The 25,836-nt window shown below is 46.0% G+C and overlaps 1 protein-coding gene across 2 annotated transcripts in view; it reads right to left on the reverse strand.

Moving 5' to 3' along the window:
- The window catches only part of SLC35F4 (solute carrier family 35 member F4), a 116,405-nt gene that overhangs the window by 57,779 nt on the left and 32,790 nt on the right, over positions 1–25,836 (reverse strand). The gene's annotated exons all lie outside the window — the stretch shown is intronic.

Consider the following 25,836-nt stretch of genomic DNA (forward strand, 5'->3'; position numbering starts at 1 on the left):
GCATTTGCTTCACTGATCTCTAAGCCAGGCAAGCATCAGGAGTGCATGAAACAGTGCCAGGTTAGGAAACTGTGATGCTTCACATGTTTTTTAAACAGGCATCAGAAATAGCAGCTAGCAGAGAATTGAGAACGAGACCACGGCCTGAGATACTTTAAATTATTTAGGTTTTCTCCCCATGGAAAAAGAAAAAAAAATCAATAAAACACTTCCCCACTGAAAACAATGGCTTTTCCAATATTCACCTTGCTGGTTTTAGAACTTGGCCCCAAATATCTGGGTTTAGTGCCAGCCAATGTACCACAGCAGGCAACCAGAACTGAACTGAGGCCTCAGCTGCTGCCCAGTGACTTCATCACAAGCCTGTCCTCTCTTCCTCCTCCTGCCCTGATGTCTCAAATGGAAAAAACCCCAAACAAACCGCACCAAAAACACCCCCAAAATTATTCTAGTCAGTCCCAAAAAGATACTTAGAGATTAAAGATCAGTGTGAAACTTAAAACTGCCAGAAGAACAAGACAATTACAGCAACACCCAAGTGAACCCTGTAAAGGCTTGAAAAAATCCCATCCTGACCCTCAGCACTGCTCTCCAGTGTGTCTCATGACAGGCAAGAGAGACAAACTGCCTCTCCCTTGGCCATACACCCTTTATTAAAGCAAGAGGGAGTACACCCCACTAGAAGACTCCAGAAACTCTACTCACAACTTCCAATTCCAAAGAAAATCCAAATACAAACACCCTGTATGTGAAAAGATAAGATAAAATCCTCTGTACTGGAGGCATCACTGAAATAATGCGATTGCAGTAATTAGGAGCACATCAGTAGATGTGCAAGCAAGAATCTTTCTTGCACGCTAGAATCTTTCACAGATGTCTCAAGGGACATTTCCTAAGCCAGGCTTTGTTAAAAAAGAAGAAAAAAAAAAAAAAGAACAGCTGATTTGAAAGCTGTGCATTGTGAAAGCTGAAATGGGGCTGATAGAAAATAATGGAATTTTAACTCTGAAAAAGGGACAGTCTTTAAAGTGCAACACCCCAAAATCACCAGGCAGTCTGAAAACTTGCCAATGTCCAGTCCTCTGCTCCCTGTAAAGCCACAATGAGGATGTTCCACTCCTGTGGCCATGGGAAAAGAAACCCACCTGTGCCCCAGCCCCACATTCCAAGTGCAGAGCACTCAGGCCACCACTCATCCATCCCTTCCAGAGACTCACAGCTCTGGGCACCGCATCTCAGAGGCAGCACAGACTTCTGAGCCATTCCCTGTTCCACCCCAGGCCAGATGCCTGCAGCCAGAACTGGATGCGTTTTTAAATCAACTTACACAGTGCTCGACTCAAAGCTTTATGGATCAGTACTCCCACAAGAAAAAAAAAATCACTGCAGTTGTGGGGGGTGTCTATTAAACCCTCCTGTTTATTAATGTCAGTGCTTAACTACCTTCAGTGTAGACTGAAGGATGAGAGCACCTCCCCACTCACCATTCCCACGGTTTTTGGCTCCTCGTGCCAGGGTGGATGGGAACCAGAAGGGAGGAGCTCCACGTCTGGCTTTTTGCAGATATTTTGAGTTGACATGAACAACAGCTGACAAGGGAAGTGCAGGAGGATTTAAGGTTTCAAGTGCTCGGAGGAAGGAGGGGCAGGGAGAGGAGGATCACCCATCTGGAAGTGCTTTGGGAAGGAAGGGATGGAGCAGGCAGGTCAGAGAGAGGTGACTGCCAGGATAGCCACGCTGCAGAGTCACAGCTCATTTTCCTGTCTTCCTCCTCTCTTTTTCCCCTCCCCTTCATTTTACCAAGTTTCCTCCTTGGCAGGATTTGATGCCAATGTTTTCAAAATCTGCACAGCTTTGAGCCCCTTTCTTCCAGCAATCCAAGGGCACTGGCCAGAGCCCCTCACAGCAGGAAAATACCAACAGACTCTGAGTGCTTTGACTTCAGCACCTATTTACCACTCCCAGAGACTCAAATGAGGCATCTGAGCTGAACAAACATGAAATATTTCCTGTAGTTTTGGTACTTTTCTCCCTGCTTTTCTATCTGTGGAAGCACAGCTAAGCATATGCAGAGCAGGCTGACAAACACAGCACCAGGCACTCTTCTCCCTGCTGTGGGGTCTACCACAACATTCACTCTAGCAGGTAAAAGAAGGAAGATTTTAGGGTGATTATCCTGGAAACAAGGGCCAACCTGCTCAGGTTATCCAGCTGAGAGATATGTGAGTTTGCTTTTAGCAAGGCTTAGACCTGTCTTAGCTCCTCGTGGGTGTCCCTGTGCTGTACAGGCCTTGTTCTTGTGCATCCTGGCCAAAAATGCAGCTCCAGTTTGAAAGAGAAAAAAGAAAAAGACCCTCTAGTGTGGGGTTCTGTTTTTTTTTTTTTTTGGGTTTTTTTTTTTTTTCCATCATGGCCATGAGTTCCATTAGGATCTGTATCTAACACTACAACTGACCAAAGCCACCAGGTCTCTGCTTCAACACCTTTCATGTACAGCACAGTCAAGAGCATCCCAGGACAGGACTTCTGTGCTGCTCCAGATGAACTCTAGACTCCAAAGCAAACAGACTGTATGATCACATATCACATGTCTGACAAGCCAGCATCCCACTGTGATAGCCATGGTCAAAAAAACCCCAACTGGAAACTCTTTCTCATTCAAAGTGTTTTGCATCAAAGAAGAAGGAATAGATCATAGCAAGGCTTCCCCAGGGTGCCTGATGAAAAGCAGGAGTTTCAGGTCACTTCTGATCAAATAGAGTGAAAATAGAGAGTGAAAACATTCAGGAAAACTCTTTTTTTTTTTCAACATTGCTGCTTGCTGTGGAAGTCACCCAGCCTAGCACTTCTGATCCCACACAGTAAGAACAGAGGCACAAAGCAAAGCATCAGCTCAGAGAGACAGTCTCAAGAGAAACAATCTCAAGAGTTTGTCTTTGGGTATTAAGACTTGCTGCAGAGGTCTGGAGGCTCAACAGGAGATGAGGTTTTTGAGCAGAGATCTGAGAAATGAGCAGAAAGGATGCGGCTGCTCACAGGATGCCTCTCTCGTGCAAAGAGCAGTGGAGGCGACAGGGTGAGGGTACTTTGTGACAAGTTGTCTTAAGCAGGCAATGAAGAGCTGAGGCAGCCAGGGTCACATGGAGAGGTCAGCAGAGCCCTTACAAAGGCAGGCATGCTGAGGTAGAGGGGAAAAAGGAGCTAAAAAGAACAAAAATACAGCACCTGCACCATGCCAGGGCACTGAGCCTTGCTGCTGCAACTGGATTTTCATACTCATAGAGTTGTTAGGCTCCCTCTATCTCTCTCTGTCCTCTTGCAGAGCTGTAGCAGTGATGGATTTCAGCTTTAGGCTCATCATTGCTGACCAAGGTTAGCCATGCTCTCTACTACAATTTTTTTCTTCTCTGTGCTGCTCACATTGGCACAACATGACCTTTCTGCACCACTCCTCCCTGTGCATCCCCCAGCTTCTTGCAGCCTGTTTGTTCATGATGGACAAAACACGAAACTATTTGGCACACCATGATGAGCTTCCATACGTTTTTCCCTGACAAATCTGAAGCTGAAGCCAGATCTCAGGGCTGACACAGTGTGCCTCTTGTCTGTGCGCAGGTTAAAGCTTGTTCTGCTCTCTGACTGCGACTCTGAGGGGGAAACAGTGACAACTCCGGCACTGCTGAGCAGAGCCCCTGTGCAGGCTCTGCCCTGGCTCTGGCTGCTTGGTGCATCTCTGCTGTCGCACAGCAGCCACAGAGTGGCAGACAAGGTACCTGGAGAGCACATCACACCCTCAGACAGCTGAGAGCCTCCTGCAGCACAAACCGCCCTGCCCTCAGCACGGGCGCGTGGCATTCCCACTCTCTGGACAGACAGACAGAATTCTGTCTCTCAGGAGAAGCACAGAGAGAAGAAGAGAAAACAATCTTTATCTCTGCTCCTTTGTTTTCCCCATGTGGAATGTGGTGTGGAGATTGTTTACCTGCAGTGATTGCTGGGTTGGATTCTGGTGAAGGTTGTTTGGGGTCAGTGACCAATGGGATCCAGCTGTGGCTCGGGCTCTCAGCAGAGTCACGAGTTTGTGAGTTAGTTAGACAGGTAAGTAAGAAGTAAGTATGTAGAACAGGATAGTATCTCTTTAAATGGTATATTAATGTAATGTAGTATAGTGTTAATAAAGCAGATCCTTCAGCCTTCTGATCTGGAGCCAGACATCATCATTTCTTCCCCAAACCAGGGTCACTGCATTTTTACTGTATGGGCAGGCAGTGTCCCAGCCTTGCTGTGCCGCCCAGGGATAAAAGGGATCATCAGCAGGCCTAGGACAGCTCTGGGTTTTGCAAAAAGCACCTATTTGATGGGCCAGCTTTGTACAAGCCAGCTCTAGAGATAATGGCATTCCTCCAGCCTGCACACAACTTTGTAAAGCCAAGGCAGAACAGCTCCAGCGTAATTAAAGAGCAGCAAATTAACACAGGGAGGCCAGAGTGGTTGGCAGCAAACTCCAACCTTCCATTTAGCTGAGATCCAGTGACTGTGTTCTTCAGAGAGCAAAAGACAAGGTGACTTCCATATCATACAATCATAAAATCATGGAATGGCTTGGTTGGAGGGGACTTTAAAGACCATCCAGTTCCAAGCCCTTGGCCAAGGGCAGGGACACCTTCACCTAAACCAGGTGGCTCCAAGCTCCGTCTAACCTGGAGCACTTCCAGGGATGGGGCAGCCACAGCTTCAGCAGCTTCCAGCCCTGGCACCCTGTGTCAGGGCTTCACCACCCTCACAGTCAGGAATTTCTTCCTTACATCTAATCTAAACCTCTCAGAGTTTAAAACCATTCCCTGATCACAGGATTCAGCTTTGCACAAAGCCCAGGGAAAGGTTCTCCCCCAGAGGGTGCTGGGCACTGCCCAGGCTCCCCAAATGGGCACAGCGCCAAGGCTGCCAGAGCTCCAGGAGTGTTTGGACAATGCTCCCAGGGACAGGGTGGGATTGTTGGGGTGTCTGTGCAGGGCCAGGAGTTGGATTTGATGATCCCTGTGGGTCCCTTTCAGTTCAGGATATTCTGTGTCTCCATGGACTGAGCCGCCTTTCCCTATCACACTGAACATGATGTGCACATATAGGCCATAACCCAAATACCCTGCCTTTCCACCTGGAGTCAGCAGAAAGAGCTGCCTTCAAATAAAAGCCACATCATCTTCTGGGAAATATCTGTGCCATAATATGCATGAGCCAGAAATAGACACTTCAGTACTGTCAGTCCCCTGCTCCATCTCCTCTGCACTTCTCTGCTCACCCACCAGTGCTTCCCTCCTTGGCTGTCCCATGGCAATAGGAATGGGCTGGAATGTGTTTCTCACCCAACAAACTTGATTATATGCTTCAAATTGCTGAACTATAAATATTAGGAAAGATGCAGGAAACCTTAGGCAGCTCACACTTCAGCACTTGTCTCTCAATGGGAATTTAATAGATGCCTGAACTTCTCTTTTCCAGTCACGTAAGGAGAAGGAGGGAATGCAGGCTGCTCGTTTCCACACGAGCACCATGAAAACACCAGGGAAGAGCCAGATTGTGAATGTCAAAACAAGAGATTGGTTTTGAAATATGGGGAGAAGTTCGTTCTAATGATCCTAGCAGCTTACATACTTATGTAATGTGAAAAAAAATAAGAAAGCAACAAAAGCCCTGTCCAACTTTCCCTTCCTTTGGTGGGGCGATGGCAGACGTGGTTTGCCTACAAAACACATCCCTGTCAGCCCAGTCTGAGGAGCTAGCAGCCTGCTCACAGCACAAACCATGGGCTGCAGCTGAAGGGAGCTCGTGAGGCTTTTCTTCAGTGTCTGCCTCTGCCCTCACGACTTTTTCCTAAATATATTCACCCCCCTGCAACCTCCTTGTCTGCTGGAATCGAATGCTCTTGGGGCAGGAGCTGTCTCTAAAATTCAAGCGGAAGGAATGGTGCTCCAGCACAACACACCTCACATTTCAGATTCAGCCTCCCAGGTGCTACCACAACAGAAAGGAGAGTAAATATTTGCTGTAATTCTTTGGCACCCTGGGATTTGAGCCTGTCAGATAGTGATGCAAAAGCAAGTTAAAAAAAAAAAAAAAAAAAAAAAAAAGGCTGGAAGCCCCACAGGCTGTTCAGCTGATAGGCTCCCAGATTTGATCTCCTGTCCCTGTGGGAAGCCACTGAGCTGGCACTTCCAAAAGGCACTCAAACCTAGAGGTGGTCCAGGCAGCTGGAAACAGCGATGGGCCAAGCAGGAGAAGCTAGGGCTGGGTTTGGTTCAGGAGCTGAGTGTGAGCTCTGGGGAACTAAACTGGGAGCTGACCAGTGCTTCCAGTGAGGAGGATCTGGCACTTGCTGAATGGTCACACCATGCTGCTGCCACGGGACTGGTGGGGAAAATCACTCCTGAAAAGCAGCCTGTCCCTCTTCAGTCACCTGCCAAGGAAGAAAAAAACTATCCCAAGAGCCAGGGAGAGCAGAGGGACTCTAGGATAACACAAATCCAGGGATTTGAGAAGTGACTCAGTGACTGCTGACAAGGTCACTTAGATAAATGGGACCAGATAATGTCCAGATGGCCAAGGGCACTCCTTGCACAACACATTTAGGGGTCAGGGTCTCACCCAAGACAGGTTGTGGACTTGAGGGCCTGGAAATCAAAGCCAAGAAGGTCAAGAAGCTTTTTGAGGCCAAGCTAAGGATGGAGAAATCTGAAAAAGTGGTGCCTTGACTACACTGGGGCAGTAAAGAGGGTCCTCAGTCACAAACCACAGCAGAGCCATGAGACAAAAGGAAGGGGAGAGATCACAGGTTGGGAACAGGACCTGCCTCACTGGGTAAAATTACAGCCCATTGTCATTGTTTCTTGTAAGCCCAATCAGGAATTGGCCTGGGCTCACAAGACTCTGCAGAAAGAATTATTTTCCAAAATTATTTAAACTGTGAAGGGTAATTTATTGTTCTGTATAAATAATTTTATGTAATTCCTTCACTTTCCACCTAAGCAGTACCTTCCTTTTTAAAACAGAACTTCAGAATATATTTCATTCATTGATTAATAATGGAGCTAATTAGTCTTTACTTAGTTTTTGCTTAATGACCTAGCAAAGACCTCAGAGTTTGGCTTAATAACAGTGCTGCAAGATCCTTCAGCTGATGAATTATAGCATAATAATTAACATCCTTGCAGTTGTCAGGCACAAAGCCTAGTGGTGTACAAAGCCTCTGCACACACAGCATACCAATGATGCCAGTAGCCCACAGTTTGATGTGCTTATTGCTGTCATATCATAGCTGGTATTCAGCCTATCTGTAAAGTACGCAGAGACTATTTTTTTTTTTCAGTTATAGAAACATATTTAAGCTGCAGAACACCAACAACAGTTTCAATACAAACTGTTAGGAAATGAGCCCTCACATAGACGGTTCTGTCTCAGAAATCCATTAAAAATATAAATCCAAATTTTGCTTCCAGAAGAATCTTCTAAACATAAATCAGAGGGCTGTTCGCAGCTCCACAATTCTCCAGTCATTGTTGATCTCAGCCTGACCTAAGCCAGAGCAATTAACAGCAGTTAAATGGCTGCTCTAACTTATGTGACCTGGTGTGGTTCTTCAGGGAGCACCCACCAGCCCAACAGAGACATCCAGTCCCTGCAGGTCCTACCCAAGCAGCCCTGAGTGTTTCACCTCCTCCAGCCTGTAACCAAACAGCCTGTGATAGTGTGGAAAACTCAATTCTCAGAAAGAAAGAATAGTTCTGACTGGAAAGAGAGAAATACAACACACTTGGACAAATCTACCTGAAAACTCAGCCTGGAATCTAATTCCCTATACATGGCACAAGCACACTGTGGAAGCAGAGGAAAAGCTGCCGACCTCTCTGAGCATCATTAAATAACAGGAGATTCCAGTGACTCCCAGTGCTCCAGCACTTTCCAGGGAATACTCCTGGGAGCTGTGGGCAGCTGATGATGCCCAGAGCTGTAACTTACCTGGCAAAGGAAAGGACTTCCTGACCAGCTTCTCCATTCCAGTTGTGACAAGGTGTCTGAGGTTGGAAATGGGGGGTGTATTCTATTCCTATCTGATGGGGCAGTTATCTTCTGTTCGTTGAGCAGCTGTCTTTATCTCTTCCACAACCAATCCTCCCTCCAGGAGATCTCTTCTGTTTGTGGCCAGTGAGTGTCCCTGCATGGCTGAGAAAATTCCATCATCCCATGGGGCGATGCTCTACCCAGGGGGAGAAGCCAAGCATTCCTACCTGGATATAATCAGAGCTCTGGAAGACCACAGCCAGGCTTTCTCACTGTATTCCCAGAGGAAGCCCAGGCCCATCTACACCACCACTGGATCTTCAGAGGAAGACTCCACCCTTGTCCAGGATCCCTGCTCCAGCAGAAGCACAGCTGGCACTGCAGGAGGGCTGAGCCACCATGGAATGGGACTGCTGCCACCTCCCTGACCCACAGGCTGCCAGGTTGTATTCTGACTCTGGCAGTGTTGTTTTGTATTACTGCATTGTTTATTTTATTTTTATTTTCTTCCCTAATAAAGAACTGTTATTCCTGCTCCCATATCTTTGCCTGAGAGCCCCTTAAATTCAAAATTATAACAATTCGGAGGGAGGGGGTTTGCATTCTCTATTTCAGGGGAGGTTCCTGCTTTCCTTAGCAGACACCTGTCTTTTCAAACCAAGGCACAAGGATTGCAGGAAAATCCACTGGGACCAGAGGCTCCTCAGCTCCCACAGCAAAGTTGCAGCTGAGTGGTTTTATCCCTTCACTGAACAGCACAAGTAAAGCCAAATGTGGCCCAAGTTCCACCTAAATTGCTAAAAGACCACAAGACCTATTCAGTCAGTAAGAAAAACTATCCCACCAATGCAGCCTAAGCTGTCTGGATGTCTGGATACAGCCATAAATATTTGAGCAGGAACCTCTCCAAAGCCCTTCAGTTTCAAACACACACCTCTCACTCAGATGCCAACACATCTGCTTGAAAATCTGCCCTTAAGATGAATGTGCCCATCTTCAATAAAAGAGCAGCTCATAACGCCCAGGTGAGCTGGAAAACAGCTGGATATGTGCCCTGGCTGGGTGGCCTCATCAGGTGTGCACCTCTGAGACCCCTGAACACTGCTCTGAGGAGCAGGCAAGGGCCAAGGGGATTTTGCAGGGCCTCTGACAACTCTGAGGTCTTCTGATCACTCATCTACCTCCTCTGAGACAAAGAACTCGTGAAAGTGTCTGTGGGAAGGGGGAATCTAGAGCAAATGCTTTACCACAGAGACATTGAAATCCACCTGTTTTACTGAAAGCAGCAAAAAATGAGGAAGGCAATAACAGACTTCCTAGAAACTGGTTCTGTTGGAGTGTTAAGAAACCAGTCAAAGCTTCAAGACAAGGTTAAAAGAGTCAAAGCTTCAAGACAAGGTTAAAAGAAGTGAAGACTTGTGCTGTGACTACAAAACATATTTTTCTGGCCAGGTTTTCAATCACCAGGTTAATGGAGTTCTCCATGGCACTGGTGTACGTGCCTACCTTGGCTCAGTAGAGCAGAACCCATTCCCAGGAGCAGCAGTGCCTGCAGCCACCTTCTCCTGAAGAGAGGTTTCAATTCCAGAGTACAATTTCTGGAAAAACAATTAAACGGGAGCTCTGCAGCAGCTCGAGCTGCCGGGGAAGCCGTCAGCCCTCATGACACCCAAGCACAAGCAATCTCTCCAGCTGCCAACATGGAAGCAGCTGCCCAGTTCTTGTCTTGCCTACAAATAGGGCTCCTTGGTGTCAGCAGGAATCCCAGACCTTCAAGGGCAGAGCATAAACTTGCTGGACAGGCTCCACCGGGTACCTGATGCCACTTTTGGTTGAGCTACTACTAAATTAATGCAATGCTGGAAGGCAAATGGAAGATTTGTGAAAAGGCTCGAATTTGGAAAAATTCAGATGGTTTTGAATGCGCAAGACTGACTCAGGTATCATATCACAAAATCACAGAATGGCTTGAGTTGAAAGAGACCTCAAAGATCGTGCAGTTCCAACCCCCTGCCATGGGCAAGGACACCTTCCACTATCCCAGGTTGCTCAGAGCCCTGTCCAACCTGGCCTGGAACAGTTCCAGGGATCCAGGGGCAGCCACAGCTTCTCTGGGCACCCTGTGCCAGGGCCGCACCACCCTCACAGGGAAGAATTTCATCCTAATATCTAATCTAAAACTACTCTCAACTTTAAACCATTCCCCCCTGTGCTATCACTTCAGGCCCTTGTAAAAAGTCTCTCTCCATCTTTCTTGTCACAATTAGGTCACCCAAAACCCTTCTCTCCTCCACAGGCTCTCTGATTTCTTAACAGAAGTCTCAGGCATGAAAAAGATGTTCCAGCAGAGAAGGTGATGCAGTTTGGGTAGCCTTTGCTTCACTGAGCCCACTTTAGCAGAACATTTAATCAATCCATTTAATGCCAAGTGATGGTTTGCCTACACGTGCAGAATCAAAAGGACTTTGGTTTTAGGCTGGAGTGGTAGAACTTCAACCTGACAGTGAGAAACACCACAGTGATTTAATGACCACATCATTTTGGCCAACACAGCAGTCTGCCTACTCTCTGTAAAAACAGAGCAGATGCTCCTAAGCTTTCTGGCAATGATTTTTCAGTTTTAAATGTACCACATGGCAGACTTCAGGCCCAGGAATGGCTTTAAGGAAAAGACAGCTTTACAAAGCCCACCTCGATGACTGTGGATGGAGTCAGGGAGTGATTGCAAAAGCCAGCACAAAGGATTCACAGTACTTGCTGAGGATGGGAGAAAATACCAGAGTTTATAAGCAGGAAAAAGCAGAGATACCACAAAAAGTCACTCAAAGACAGGTGAGAAACAGTGGAAATCGGCATGGAAGAAGAATACACAATAAAAGAGGGAAATTGGAAAGGAGCAAAACATGCCAGAAGGGTGGTCAGGCACTGGAATAGGCTGCCCAGAAAAGTGGTGGGGCCACCATGCCTGGAAGTGCTTAAAAGCCTTATGGATGTGACACCTGGGGACAAGGGTCAGTGGTGGCCTTGGCAGTGCTGAGGACTAGCTGGACTCCATTTTAGAAGTCTTTTCCAACCTAAACAATTCTGTGATTCTATTACTCCAAGAGAAGGGCAGGACTGAAAGATGAATGACAGTGAACAGGGACCCCCTTGGTGCCAGGATGGAGGGCCAAGATGTAAATCCACAGAGGAAAATCTTTGCATTCTCTAATGAGGCCTCAGAGGAGATTAACTGTGACTGTCTTTTGGGAAATGCATGAGATTATTCTGCAGGTACAGAAATGCCACAGTTCTAAAGCTTTTAGGAGCTCTAAGCCCTCAAGAGGCTTTCAATGAAAGGGCTCAGTGTCTTTGAAGGGCATTATTTTGGCAGGATGCATTGTAAGAAGAGACAAATTGAAGACCCAAAAGAATGTCCTAAAAAACTGACAGGTGATCAGAGACCTCACAGGTATATCAGGTGCACTGCAATAAGTCCGTGGAGAATTCTGTGACCATAAAGTTCCTGTAAACCTCTTAGCAACAGCTCTGCCTCAGGTGCATGTTGGGTTCAAAGAGGGAACAATCACCAAGCAGCAGACACGGGATAGTTAAAACTCCTCAGAGAGAAAAACGCAAAATGTTTTCATGCTGCAGCACAACAAATGACAGGAGTCATTTTTCAAGAAGAAAATGCTACTCTGCCGACAACAGGCTTATCATGTGCTATTAAGTGTAAAAATTAGTGTAAGATAGGCTGCTAACATCATCGCTCAAATCCTTCCTTGGAGATATGCTGCAGCATAATAGAATTTCTCCAACTCCAGATAGGAAGAGCAGGCAGCCTCCTCTGCATGAAGATTAGCTAAAACCATGGCTTAATCTTTCATTTTGGACTGCTTATATCTATGCTTGTCTTCAAGAATCCAGAAAGCAAAGTTAAATGTAGATAAGGTCACTGTCAGCAGAGGCAGGACCTGGGAAGAAAAGCCACAAACCCTTGGAAGTGTCTCTATTTATCATAAATCACTGAAAAGTGTTCAGCCAGTTAAGGTGGCACAGACTACAGCTGGCACAGAGAAACAGCAGAGCCCTTTCCAGGCTGCCAGCAGAGTTGAGTTTATATGGAAAAGTTATAGAAAGGGACAAGCAGGGACACTGTTGATTCTTTTGCTTTTCTCTGCCAAGGTTGGGATTAAATGCTTGAGACAGTACTTCTTGTTGGGACTCAGATGTTTGTTAGTTCTTATCTCTGTCACAGTCTCACAAACCCTGAGTTCTGCAGCACTTCACTCTAACAAACTAAAAATGGAGCCCCATCTCTCTCTCAACAAAGCCTTTTAAGGATAAACTGTCCAGTTAAGAAATGACACTTAAATTATTTTTATTTTTAACCCAATAACCAACCACCCATGCCTGCAATGTAGACTTTTTTTATCCAATTACACAAAACCACCCAAATCCATGGAGAAGAAGGTGAAGAAGAAGGACCAGCCTCTGCCCTAAAACCTCCTTCTTGCTTTTTATACATTACTATATTCTAAAAATTTAAACTCTAGGTTTTCCACCATGTGATATCACACACTTCTATCCAAATTACACACCCATAATCCCAGTGCCATCATTCAAATTCTGAAACCTTCTCCACAGCCTCAAGTCAAATGCAGTGTTCTCTTAGGGGTCAGTGCCTGACAACACAGAAAGTCTAAAATTCTCAGCAACCAGGGTTCCAACAGGACACCTTGGCCACGAGCAGAGTCACAAAAGGGTTTTCCCAGCTTAAACTGTGGGAATAAACAGTGGCAAGCTCATAGAGCAGCTTCAGTCACTGAAGGATGAGACAGCATCCTCCAAAGAGAACTGAGGAAGATCCCAGCCCACCAGGAACCAAAGGAGACACACTTAGCTGAACGTGGTCACCAACAGAGCTGCCAGCCCACAGTCACTCTCCATCCAAAGGAGAGAGGAGAAATGCTGCCTATATATTTGCAGAAAGCTTAAGAATATTCCCAAGGTCAAAAGAGGAGCTTGTGGAACAGCAGAGAACTGAAACCAAACCTCAGACCCATTTTCAGCCTTAACCCCCAAATCACCCCTTGTCTCCCCTGCAAAGGCTTGGCTGGATGGACTCGAGATCATTCTCAAGCTCTAAATAGAGTACAGAGAATGGAAAATAACTTCCAGCACTGACAATATTGTCCCTATTTAGCTAACAAGTATTGATTTCTTCCCCAGCCACTCCAACGCAGATGAAAGCAGCACAGATTTGGTTCTTTTGTTTAATTCCCCGAATCCAATCAGTTTTACTGATGTTATCACCAGACTCTGAGGAATGACCACCCATGTGCTATTTAAAGTGAGAGAGGTGCTTACATCTCATTTTATTTGGGACCAGTGGGAATTGTAGGTTATGCAGGAAGTTTTAACTTTTTTTCCTTTTTTTTTTGTTCATTGTTGACAAAGTTCTCCCATGTGAAGGGACAGATCTCTGTCAAAACAAGCTGTTCTCACAGCAAGAGAACAGATGATGCCTTGCTCTTCTACAGATTTATCCCTTTTCTACATAAGTGCAGAAACACTGCTTCCACTTCTGCCACAGTTCCACCTCTCCAGGAAAGAGAGATCTGGAGGGTTGGGCACTGCCCAGGCTCCCCAGGGAATGGGCAGAGCCCGGAGGCTGCCAGAGCTCCAGGAGTGATTGAACAACCCTCCCAGGCACAGGGTGGGATTGCTGGGGTATCTGTGCAGGGCCAGGAGTTGGATTCAGTAATCTCTGTGGGTCTCTGGGATTCTATGGTTCTATGATTCCTCTTGTAAAGCTCTTTCCCTGTCATTTCAAACTGAAGGAGCTCAAGTGGTGATACATGAGCTGCAGCTGAAGTTTTCCACCTGTGGCTGAGAATGACAGAAAGCAGTGGGGTAACAATTAATCCATGTATCATTTATTCCTTCTCCATAGGTAGATCTTCCCTCTCCCAGTTCAGATGCAATGAGCACGGAGCACTTGCCTGCAGTTTCACCAGTTGTCCACACCTGTTGTGAAGATGAGCTGTCCCAACTGAGATGACAAGAAAAGATGACAATTTATGAACTGCCAATATTTCTGCCAGGTATGCATTAAGCAAAAGGCCCCAGAGCCTGCAGGCAAGAGGGTCACGAGGCATCACTCCAAGCCTCACAGCTGAAGGGCAGAAATAAACTCTGCAGAGTGGACTTTCACATAAAGCAGAATCTCATTCAGGACCTTCTGCTTTAGTCCAGCTTTGGTTTTGTGTTGCCAAACTGAGGACACATAGCCCTGATACCATGATTGTAAGTGACAGAGAACTGCAAACCAGGCAGCAACGTCTGTGTGACTGACCCATCCAGATCCACTTGGTATCCCCATATCCTATACAGCCTTATCTACCAGCCACACTCATTGTCCTTCTACAAAAACTCTCCCCAAAAATCTCTTCAAATGACTGCTAGCCCATTCCTTACTTCCAGGTCACCCAGCCAGGGTCACCCTGGAAGTAAAGGCATGGAGCCCCCAGACACAACTCTCACTGCTGCTGCAGCACCTCTGCAATTTCCACAGCATCCTTAAGGAACAGGGATCTGGACCACAGCACAGCAGAGCCATCAGAATTCCATGCCCATTGCCACACTTCTTCCCAGCAATTGTAAATCCATTATCAAATACGTTCTCAGACACAATCTGGGACACGTGTCTGGCACACATGGCGCCAGGCTATAAATAGTCAGATATAGACAATCATACTAGATAGAACAAAGATTATTTGATTAAGATGAGGCTCTGCCCTGCTGAACAGCCTGTGATCAGTAGAGAAACCTTGTAGGAGATGGCTCAGAGCAGCACTGCCATGTCCCAGGAGCAGGAGGTAGCTGGAGGGCTGTAGTTACGCCCCATGCCTTTGTAGTCTCAGGGTCTTTTAGCTCACAGGACCAGGGTATTTCTAAGGTTCCAGTAAAGCCCATATGAGTTTTCAGTGGTGTTTTTCACTGGTCCCCAGCAGTTTTATTTTGGGAGTCAGGAGAAAGTTGCTGCTCACTGCTACACTCAAAAAATACTTGGCTGGCAAGTACCAGTAGGGAGCACTTGAGCATTTGCAGCTGGACTTCCTAGAAGGAAGGCAGTATAAGGTCAAACCACTCTAAATACACATTATTTTCACTTTATCCATTCTCTCTGCACAAACCACAGATGTTTAGCATGAGGGGAGCTGCATTACTTTTTTAGAGCTGCCACAGCTCATACACTGGGCATGAAATTGGAGCACATTCCCACAGCAAGAAGGCAGCAGGTCCTGCACTGCTGAGGTGATGTGCAAAGCACCTCCGGGCACAGCAGCCCCAGCAGGGCAGCAGACACTGTTTAAATGCAGCTAAATCTAAGCACATGTGGTGAACCCACTCTTTCTATCACACCTGTGTGCTCACCTTCTCAGAAACACTGACAGATAGCAAGCTCAGGGCTTTGGATTTGTCATAGTCACCCACACCCTCACAAATCCACATTGCACTTTTCTTCCAAATAAGATTCTCCACACTTTAACCATGCTTTGGTCAGGCGGGGCAAGTTTTGCGAACCACATGTAGCAATCACACCCAAAGACTCAAGAGACTAGTTTGGATTCTGTGCAGAAGAGGAGCATTTGGAGCCTCTGGACCCTGTGTGAGGGGCTCAGAGCAGAACTCCCACCACAGAGCTGTTCCCTGCTGCAGCTGACAGGGCAGCAAGCTCCCTGCCTGAGAACAAAATAAATTTTATATAAAACAAAGTACCTGCTGGGAACATCTGAGAACTGTGGTGCTACTGGTTCCTCTGAGTCACCAAAATCCATTTCTGAGGTGCTGAGTGATGTTCACACAGATACTGTCTACTACCCAGTCATGACAGAACTTCCACCTCTTGGTTCCCAGCTGGGAGGAGACCTATTTTGAGTGCCTGGACCCCCAGCCATCCCAGTGGCTCTGCAATATAAAACTCCTGAGGTCCAGCCCTCAGCAGTCTCAGGCTGAGCTGTTCTCCAGCTCACAAACAGCTCTTGCAAAGCTACTTGATCCAGATGACCACAGGCAACCCTGAAAGTATAAAACATAGCTGAGGAGGTAAAGAAAAAAATTAAAAGAATGTTTGGTCCACACATGCATTTTATGGGTTTACAGTGGGGGAGTATTGTAAATGTAGGTGAACCCAGTGGGAAGAAATGCTGATGGCTGACTCCAGTTCAGAAGGCTGAATGATTTCTTTATTATAACTATACTATAATAGATTAATATACTATTTAAAGGAGATACTAGAACTGCAAACTTACTTTTTCTAACGATCATATCTAACTAACTCACAACTCGTGACCTTCTGGCAAGAGTCCAGACACAGGTGGGTTGGATTGGCCATCAGGCTCAAACAATCCTCACCAGAATCCAATCAAGCAATCACCCCAGGCAAACAATTCTCCAAACACATTCCACATGGGAAAACAAGAAGTAGAAATAGAAATTGTTTTCTCTTTCTTCCTTCTGTGTTCCTCTATGAAAAATTTTGAAAGAAAGAAGAATATCCCTGTGACAGGGGAGGAAAGTAGAATATGAACCATCTGATTTTCCATATTTCCTCAGTACACATGCATACAACCCACAACAAGCTGAAGCACAGGACTGACAGGGAAATAACTGTGACAGAAAAATTCCCAAACAATTTGGAAAAATCAGAGATGATTCCATTGGAAATCCTGGTTTCCTCAGTGTTGTCTCCTGCAATGACTTAGCTTTGGTATACCAGTATTTGGTACCGTCTTGGAAGATGATGGAAACTCAGGCTTTGGAATTTCAGGAGTGGATAAGGATCTTCTGCATCTTCTTCTTCTTCCTCTCCCTCTTCCTCCTCTTCTTCCTCTTTCTCTTCTTCTTTCTCCTTCTCTTTCTCCTCCTCCTCCTGCTTCTTCTTCTGATGTCTAGGAAGGGTTAAGCTCATACTACAGACTTTCCCAGAGTTTCTGAGGAATTATTTCCTTACCCTGCCTGCTGCATGCCCAGAACTAGCAAAAAGACTACCTTTCAATTTTAATTCAAATGGGATTGCAAGAGTTTGGATCTCTTTAACCTTCTGCATGGTCCACAAGGTTCAAAACTCAGAAGAGGAACAGATGAACATCCCACACACAAAATGACAGCAACCCTCTCTGACTGCCTGGTATCCTGAGAAAAGGAGTTCTAAAGAAGGACTACAGGAACTTGTGTCTGAAATCTGTGAATGAACAGCCAGCAATGTACAGAACAAGATGGAAGGGTTAAAGGCCAAACCAGTACTTATGAACAACAAAATGGACTTGTTTTGAACTTGTCAGAAACGAACAAGAAAATAAATCAACACCAAGTAGATTCCACCACCTGTAATCCCAGCAGGAATGTGTCAGAATTGACCTCCACCTTCTTATCCAGCAGCAGCAAAATAAGAGAAGGGAAAGAGACCAACACAACTGATGCCACATCACTGATCCTGTAGTAAAAACACCCATTATTCTCAGGAGAGAAGCTGAAGCTGGCAAGTGAAACGGGATTTTCTGTCCCCTGGAGAATCCCAAAGCAGCCAACAACATCACACTCATTGCACAACATTCCTCACTGGAGATAAATTCATTTTGTAAGAAGCTGCAAATCTTCTGCAGGCAAAGCTTGCTTTTAGGGAGAGCTACTGGCTTTCATTAGCCAAACTGATATATCATCATTAAATCTGACACTTAAGCAATTCCAGCTATGAAGGGCCAGGGTTATTTTTAAAAAGTAGTATTAATCCAGAAGTAGAAGTTCCTCCAGCAAATCACAAATGTCTTCAGTTAAAGTGGCTCAACTGCAAAGACCAAATTCAGTTGGAGAAGTTTCTGTGTTTCAGAGTAGGAGTCTTCCTTAGTGATTAATTAGTATATTGAAGGCTTAGTGATTTTTTTAATTGTATGCAAAGAATTATCTGGCTTTATTTTGTTCATAATATGTTTCTGCAGCTTAACAAAATCTATGTCCTATTTCCTAAAATAATAGGTTGTATGCTTTCTTTCTAAGGACAACAAATTGAATTAAACTGTCTGGGGAGCTGAATTCTCTTGAGAATTTTTTTTGGGGGATTTAATTTGAAATATCGACTTTTTGCAAGTAGCTCTCAATGCTTTTGTTAGAAATTGAGGAGAGAAGCAACATTCTGGAGATGGAAATCCATCTGTAGACAGCCACTGGCTAATTTGAGTACAATTCTGAAAACCAAGCTTTTAAAGACTATTTTGGAAAAAAGCTGTGATGACAGTATTTGGTAGGGGAGCCCCCCTGGGCTGAGCTGTGTGGCCTGGGTGACGTTGGTCACTGGAGGTGATGCTTACTCCAGTTTAAGATCTCCAGGACAGATCATGAGGAGTAGCTGAGGGAGCTGGAAAGGGGCTCAGCCTGGAGAAAAAGAGGCTCAGGGGGGACCTTGTGGCTCTGCACAGCTCCTGACAGGAGGGGACAGCCGGGGGGATCAGGCTCTGCTCCCAGGGAACAGGGACATGACCTCACATTTCACCAGGAGTGGGTTAGAGTGGATATTGGGGAAAATTTCTTCACTGAAAGGGCACTGAAACAGGCTGCCCCAGGCAGTGGTGTCATCACCAGCCCTGGAGGGATTTCAAAGCCATGTGCATGTGGCACTTGGGGGAATGGGTCAGTGGTGGCCTTTGCAGTGCTGGGAAAAAGGTTGGATTCAATGATCTTGGAGGGATTTTCCAACATAAGTGACTCCATGATCATTATTAGTGCTAGTTCCTACTGGTATAAAAACTATTAATAAGCAAATATCTGTTACAAGAATGTGGGACTCCCTCCACAATGAAGGTGACAACAAGTGCAATTCTTGGAATGATAACAGACTTGGAGTACTAAGAGAGCATCAGTCAAACAAAGTCTGCCCTTTCTTAGCACAGCACGAAGCACACAGGTCCCACCTCACCGTGGGGCTTGCTTGGTCCAACAAACAATTAGGAAAGTTTTACACCAAAACCAAGCTGATTCCCACTAGATACAGGGAAGAAATTTTCTGTACAATGAGGCCAGTGAGGCCCTGGCACAGGTTGCCCACAACAGCTGTGGCTGCCACATCCCTGGAATGTTCAAGGACAGGTTGGACAGGACTTGGAGCAACCTGGGATAGTGGAAGGTGTCCCTGCTCGTGGGAGGGGGTTGGACTGGATGGACTTTTAGGTCCCTTCCAGCCCAAACCAGTCTGTGATTCTGTGACTGACAGCACAAAGACCATTTCTTCCACCATACACTTGAGGCCCTGTGCCAGCCCCTGCCCTTGAAAACTGAGCAAAATTGGAAACCAAGTTAAAGATTAAAATCCCATTAGAGTCTAAAACAAGATAGGAAATAAACCCCAACCTCCAGCCCTACACAATAACAGCCCTTACACAAATCCAGTCTTGTGCAACCACCACAGACATTGCTCTGCAATGGATTCACTCTGTTCTCCTAATCCAGAACTGGCCTCTTTAGCAGCTGGCAGTAAAAAGAAAGTGCCAAGTCATCTATTTCCACATTTGGGGATGATGAAAAGCACTTGAAAATGCTCAGCACTTCTGCAATAATTATAACAAGCACAGTACTTGTTTTGGGAAAGTATAATGTATTCTGGGGAGCAGAATCACATCAAAGAGGAAGCTTTCAGACACTTCAAGGAGCAGAATATGAAGACATATATAGAGAGATAAAATTATCACCACGGTCACAAGTCCCTCTTAGGCAAGGATCACAGGAGGGAGAAGCAGATAAGTGAAGCACTGTGGACACAGAGCTAAGGCTGTAGGTTGATGTAACATCAGTTCTCTCTACCTGGATATGGCACAAGCTGGGCTGCAGCACTGCATTTGCAAGATTGTTAAAGATTTCCCAAGATTTGCAAGATTTTCCTGCCTGAGGATGGGCTGTGACTATTCAAAGCCCCCACTCACTCTCTTGGAACAGTGCCCCACAGCCATTTGAGTACCCCACAGGGCCCAGAGCTGGTCAGCAGCTCCAACACAACTAATCACAGCCTTTTCAAAGGTGAAAACCCCTTTTCCCTACTGCCCAACCTTCTTGCTACACCTGGATAGCTGTTTGGGTGTCTGTGTATGTCTGTCTGACAGATGCCTCCACCCCAGCACCTGATGGGTGTCAGGGCATGTGAGACAAAAATCCATGTCTGCAGTTTTGTCTGTAGCTCCAGGGTGGCCCACTGCAAAGGAAAGTCTGGCCAAGTCTTCACTGTTTAGCTGTCAACCAAACCAGGGACTTGCTTTAATCAGCATCAACAACTGCTCAGAAATCTTATGTGGGACATGCAGCAAGATGCACATGTGGAATTGCATGAAAAACTACTTTTCTTTCAGTTTTGGCAGAATCTAAGAAATAAGTGGATATGGCCTCATTTGAATGTAAGAGGAAGAAAAATTCTGGTGCACCAAAAAAAAAAAAGTGACACAAAATCAAAATCTATTTAAAAACCTTCCATGATTTCTTTCTTTTTGTCTTTTGACTTCCAGTCACTTCTGGACATGCTGGAGTCCCCCTGGCTCTGTCTCACATGGAAATAATCAAATCCAGAACAGCAGAGGCAGCAAAGCCTGGCTCTTCAGGATTTCCCACTCCACACTGGCTTCCTGCATCATTTCTCTGAATTTCAGTACTAAATAACAGAATTAGTAATGACATGGAAATTAGTCTGTATTGTAATGGAATTTATAGGATCTTAATACTAGTAATTAATTGCTATTCCAATTTTAATATTTTGTGAATTCAAATAACCCCAAGATCTGTATCATTTGCTTCAAATGGAGCAATGGGGTTCAAAAGTTGCTAAGAAAAAACAGACCCTCACCAACACAATATCAACTGCCTCCCAAGAAATCATGCTAAAATACAGCAAGGGGAGAAATTCTTACATTTTTCATGCATCTGAAGTCAGGATCTACTGAGAACATGGTGCAGTTTCTCAGATGCATTTTCCCTGTAACATTTCCTACAGCAACCTGGTATTTTCAGGAAAGAAGATTAAGAACTGAGGTCATTTGCTGAGGCTGGCAGCTTTGTCTTGTTAGTCAGCCACTGAAATCCTTTGCCTGGCAGGGTGCAAGCACACGAGTGCCAAAAATGCACAGCAAAGATGGGGCAGTGTGATCTTACCTGAACGAGAGGAAGGGGAAAGTGTGCACAGAACAGCTACTGGCACATTTCCATTAACAAAGAGCTCAACCCCAGACCCTTCCCCCAGATGCTCAAGGGGCTTCTTTAGTATTTTAACTCTTTTTTTTTTTTTTGCCATCAAACCCTGGCTGTAGAGAGGTTGAGATGATGATGGCACCATCCCAGGCTGAGTGCAGCAAAGAGACACATCCCTCCCTCCTGCCTGCCCAGCAGCTCTGCTGTTTCCAAAGAATTTATGGTCACCAGCTCCAGGATGAATCACACCTCCCACCCTCACCTAATGGTTCTCCTTAAGGGCAGGAAGGTAAATCCTGCTCCCCACACTGCTGCCAGCACTCTTATTAAAACTTTACAACTTTTATGTTTCTAGAAGGCTGAGATTCTGCTCCAAGGTGCTTGTGAGACTCCCTTGACTTACACAGTTAGAGGTGAATTTTGCTATGTGCCTATTACTGGGAAAGGTCTCTCCATGCCCCCGCCAAAAAAAAAAAGTGACACAGAACCAAAATCCATTTAAAAACCTTCCTTGGGTTTTTCCTGCTCCTGCTCTTACTTCCGCAGCAATCCTGGTTTTGCCTCCAGTCACCCAAACTCGACTCCCCACACAGCTCATGGTGTTTAAAATTGCAAGTTTGGAAAGCTGAAAAAGATGCAGAGAATATTTGTGGTGCTTTCCCCCCACCCCCTCTTTCTGTGTTTTTTTTTTTCTGCATTTCAGGGAGTTAAATCAGCACAACGCACCCAGAGTCTGCGCGGGGTGAAGTGGGAGCACAAAAGCTCAGTTCCTGCAGCCTGACTCACAGTGTTTCAGTGCCACAGACTGATAATGCAGCAAAAGTCATCTCAGGAGTTCTAATTTTGGGTTCTTTTCCACAAGAACCTTCTCACAATGCAAACTATTCCTATACGCCCAGATGTTGAGTTCAGGGTCTCTCTGAGCACCCTGCGTACCAAATCCATTAGAATTTACCTGGAGACAGCACTGCCCATTCCACCCTCTGCCATCCAAGAGCCTCTCAACGCCTCATCATCAAGCATGGGCACTGCAGAGCCTGGCCTGGCTGCTGCCACATGCAGCACGACAGTCCCTTCCCTCTCTGCCGTCCCATAAAGCAGGAGCCATCCTGTTCACACAGCCACCAGCACTGGGTACCCCACCGGCTCCTCCTCGGTCAGTCCCACGGCTTCACATGTTTTTCCCTACCAAGTCATGGGAAACTATCTCCTTATAAGAAGCCAAACTCCCTTTTATCAGTTTGAGGCAAAATACCTCTTGCCCTATCCACAACAGTCCCAGAGAACAATTTGTCCTGTCTTTCTTTCACATTTTTGAAAGCTCACATGTTCCTCAGCGTCGACTTACCAGGACTTAAAAACCCTGAACTCCTGAACCTCTTGATACTCCTGGACACTGATGCCAAAAAAATGAGCCTGATGCTTCCCTCCACAGCATTTCCACCACATGGCTGATGTGGGGTACTCAGAAAATTTTTTGGTGCACAGATACACCCAGTTAACCTTATGGGATGTGTCTGTGAGGAGGAGACATGGAAAAGGAAGAAGAGAAGTTTAGTGCAGTTCCTCATCTGTAGTATCAGACAGAGAGAACTTGCTCCACGGCACATCCTCAGAACATTCCAAAAGAAAAATGAGTCACTGAAGGAGCAGAGGCCTGTTTTGATAGATGGTACGTCCACAGCAGTGAAACAGCCACAATGATCAGCAGTGCCATGGCATTCCTGAGATAAACAAGGACCTCATCAGAGGAGAAGAGAAATGACCACTGTGATAGCAAGCTAGCTCTTCCAGGAGGAAAAATACATCAAGAATTTTCACTTCCTCACCTCAGTCATCCATCAATAAATAAGTCTTCTAATTGGGAAGCAGCAGAAGCAACTGCCTTTGACCTGATGCCATAAATGGGCTTTCAAATCAACCAAGCAACAATATTCCCTTCCAAAGCAGAAAATTCCTCAGCATTTCTCTGCCACATACTTTGTAATGGCTTAGTCATCAAATCAGACAGACCTTGGGTGAAGCCAGGTGCTTCATGAGCATCTCAGCTGCAGCTGGGCACTGACAGAAGGAGCTGCTCTCTGGCAGTGCCTCTTTTGGGCCCGTCAGCAGCAGAGACACTGTCCCTCTGTGGAACCACCAGCATCCCCCCCAACCTTTCCCCCACCCCTTCCCCCCAATGCCAATGAGATCCAAGGAGCATATTTCTCATCAAGACACAGATCTGGAACCAGCCCAGCCCAGCTGCAGCATCTGCTCTGTATTTGCATCACTTCACAGGATCTTTGCACTGGTTTCTTCGCTGCAGAGATGAGAGCAATTAAAAAGCCTCAAGCTCATGTCTGCCGTTCTCCCTGTCTTGCCGTTCTCCCTGTCTTATCTCGGCTGATTGTCATTGAAATAACCACAACAAAAGCTGGAACAGAGACCCAAAATCTGCTCTCAGTGAAATCATCTGCAGGCTCAGAATAAACTATGGGCTTAAGAGCTTTGCTGTACCAAGCCCTAAATAATAGAGGTGGGAAGGGAACAGAGCCCACAGTTCTGGGAGAAGCTAAGGGAGACTTTGCATGAACAGAGAAAAGACAGAGAATCCAAATGTAACCACCTTGACACATTCTTAACCAAATCACAAAAACCACTGCAGAGCGGGACAATGCTGAGCAAAACAGACAAGAACATGGGATCAGGAGTGCTGGGAGCACAGCACACCAGCCCTGCCAGGGGGACTCACCTGAGCATCAGCATCATAAAAGCACCCTGCAGGACACCCTCCCTCTGCCTACCAAGAAGCAAGGACAGAACAAGTGAAAGAAGCCAGATGTTTTCTAGTCTCAGGTCACAGTCCTTGCTAATATGTTCATCAATGGTGGAAGGGAAAAAAGAGAACAAGTTGCTCATTTTAGTCTCTCTTTTTGGCCATATCCTGGATGACAAAGTCACAAGCTAAAAAAAAAATGAGGACACCTACATTCTAGCTCTCAAAGAAAGGCAGAACTGAATCATTGCTTTTCCTGCCTTCATCTTTCAAGAACTTCCAAGGTATTTTCACACAACTCTTGCTTCCTATCCACCACTGACCAGCAGCTGCTTCACTCCTCTGATGGAATGCACATCATCCTTGAGAATCCTGGGGCACTTCAGATTTGAGCATTGCTCATCCACATCCCACATTCCTGAGGTGAAGCCAAATCAGCCACATGTGACTGACCCCAGAAAGGTGACTCCAAGATTCAAAGCAGAGGAGGATTGGTATGGATTAAACTACAAGAGGGACTTCAGGCAGGCAGGTTGCAACTATCTAGTGAGGAATATACAAGACAAGGACTTCAGAGGTGACTTTGGTGTCCAGTAGGATGAAACCACACAGGGAAGTCATGGGATGGGAAAGCAAATCCTCCTGGAGTATTAACATCTGTGAGGGCCACCTCTACCAGACCCTGTGGAATGACTTTGCTCTGGAACCAGAAGTCAGGTGGTGGGTTCAGGCTACAGCTCTTCCAAACATGAACACTTCCTGCAGGCTTTTCAAAGCAGCCCTGAACCAGAATTTCAATAGGGATTCACAGCCAGCCATCCGTAGCAGGAATTTGCCAGGCTCCAACATCAAAAGAGCAGTGAAGACAGGTGGCTCCTGTCTCCAAGGTCACCTCACTGAGCCAAGTCTGACATCACCTGGGCCAAGGCTGCATGGACAAATTATCCCAGCATTTATAACAAAAACAACTCAGGGAACGGGCACAGCGCTCAGTTCGTCCAAACACATGAGAATAAGGAAAAATGGAAATAAATTTTGAAGGAGAACAAACCATACCCTTTAAAAAAATCCCCAAATTGCCTGATATTTCCTTCCAGTCTGTCCAAAATACTTTAACAACAGTTCCTCAGTGAGGCCTTTACAGCCATAAATCCAACAGACACGAACCCCTGAGCAGAGAGGCTGCAGGAATGAGGATGCACAACAGATGCAATGCAATCCCAACTGCATTGTATGGAAGCAAATGGAGCTCAGCTTTATTTCCAGGTACAGAGAGGGTTATAGCATCATTTTTCCTTTTCCTCAGCAACGTGGGATGAGTGTAAAAAGGGCTCCCTCCTGTTCTGGTGTGAGCCGTCCACGTCGCAGGGGACACCAGCACAAAGGCAAGAGGCCAAGTGACAGCTTTGGAGCCAAGAGATGACAGAGATGACTTCAGCCTTTCCCATGAATACAAACTGGAGCTAATTAACTGAGGAAGGAGTGTGGGCCAGGGCACAAAATTGGACAAACTGCCCTTGGGCTTTCCTGCTGGCTGGCTTGTGCAGGGGAGACAAATCCTTTTCTTTGTCCTTGTGCCTCCCTGCCCCTTCCCAGGTGGGACAGAGGCTGAGGAGCTCCCCTGCTTTTCCACTGGAAGCACTGAAGTCATGTCCCCAGCCTCTGTAAGAGCATAGAAATAATTAAGTAAGATAATAAAGCATCAAGCCCTAAATATAGAGAAAGCCTCACCAGGAAAGCACCTTCTCCAGCCCCATCATTTAAACATCCACAGCAGCAGAGAGTGGCTATGAAGCACTTAAAAGACCAAACAC

This window comes from Anomalospiza imberbis, chromosome 6 (genome assembly GCF_031753505.1).
Source record: "Anomalospiza imberbis isolate Cuckoo-Finch-1a 21T00152 chromosome 6, ASM3175350v1, whole genome shotgun sequence".
Lineage (NCBI taxonomy): Eukaryota > Metazoa > Chordata > Aves > Passeriformes > Viduidae > Anomalospiza > Anomalospiza imberbis.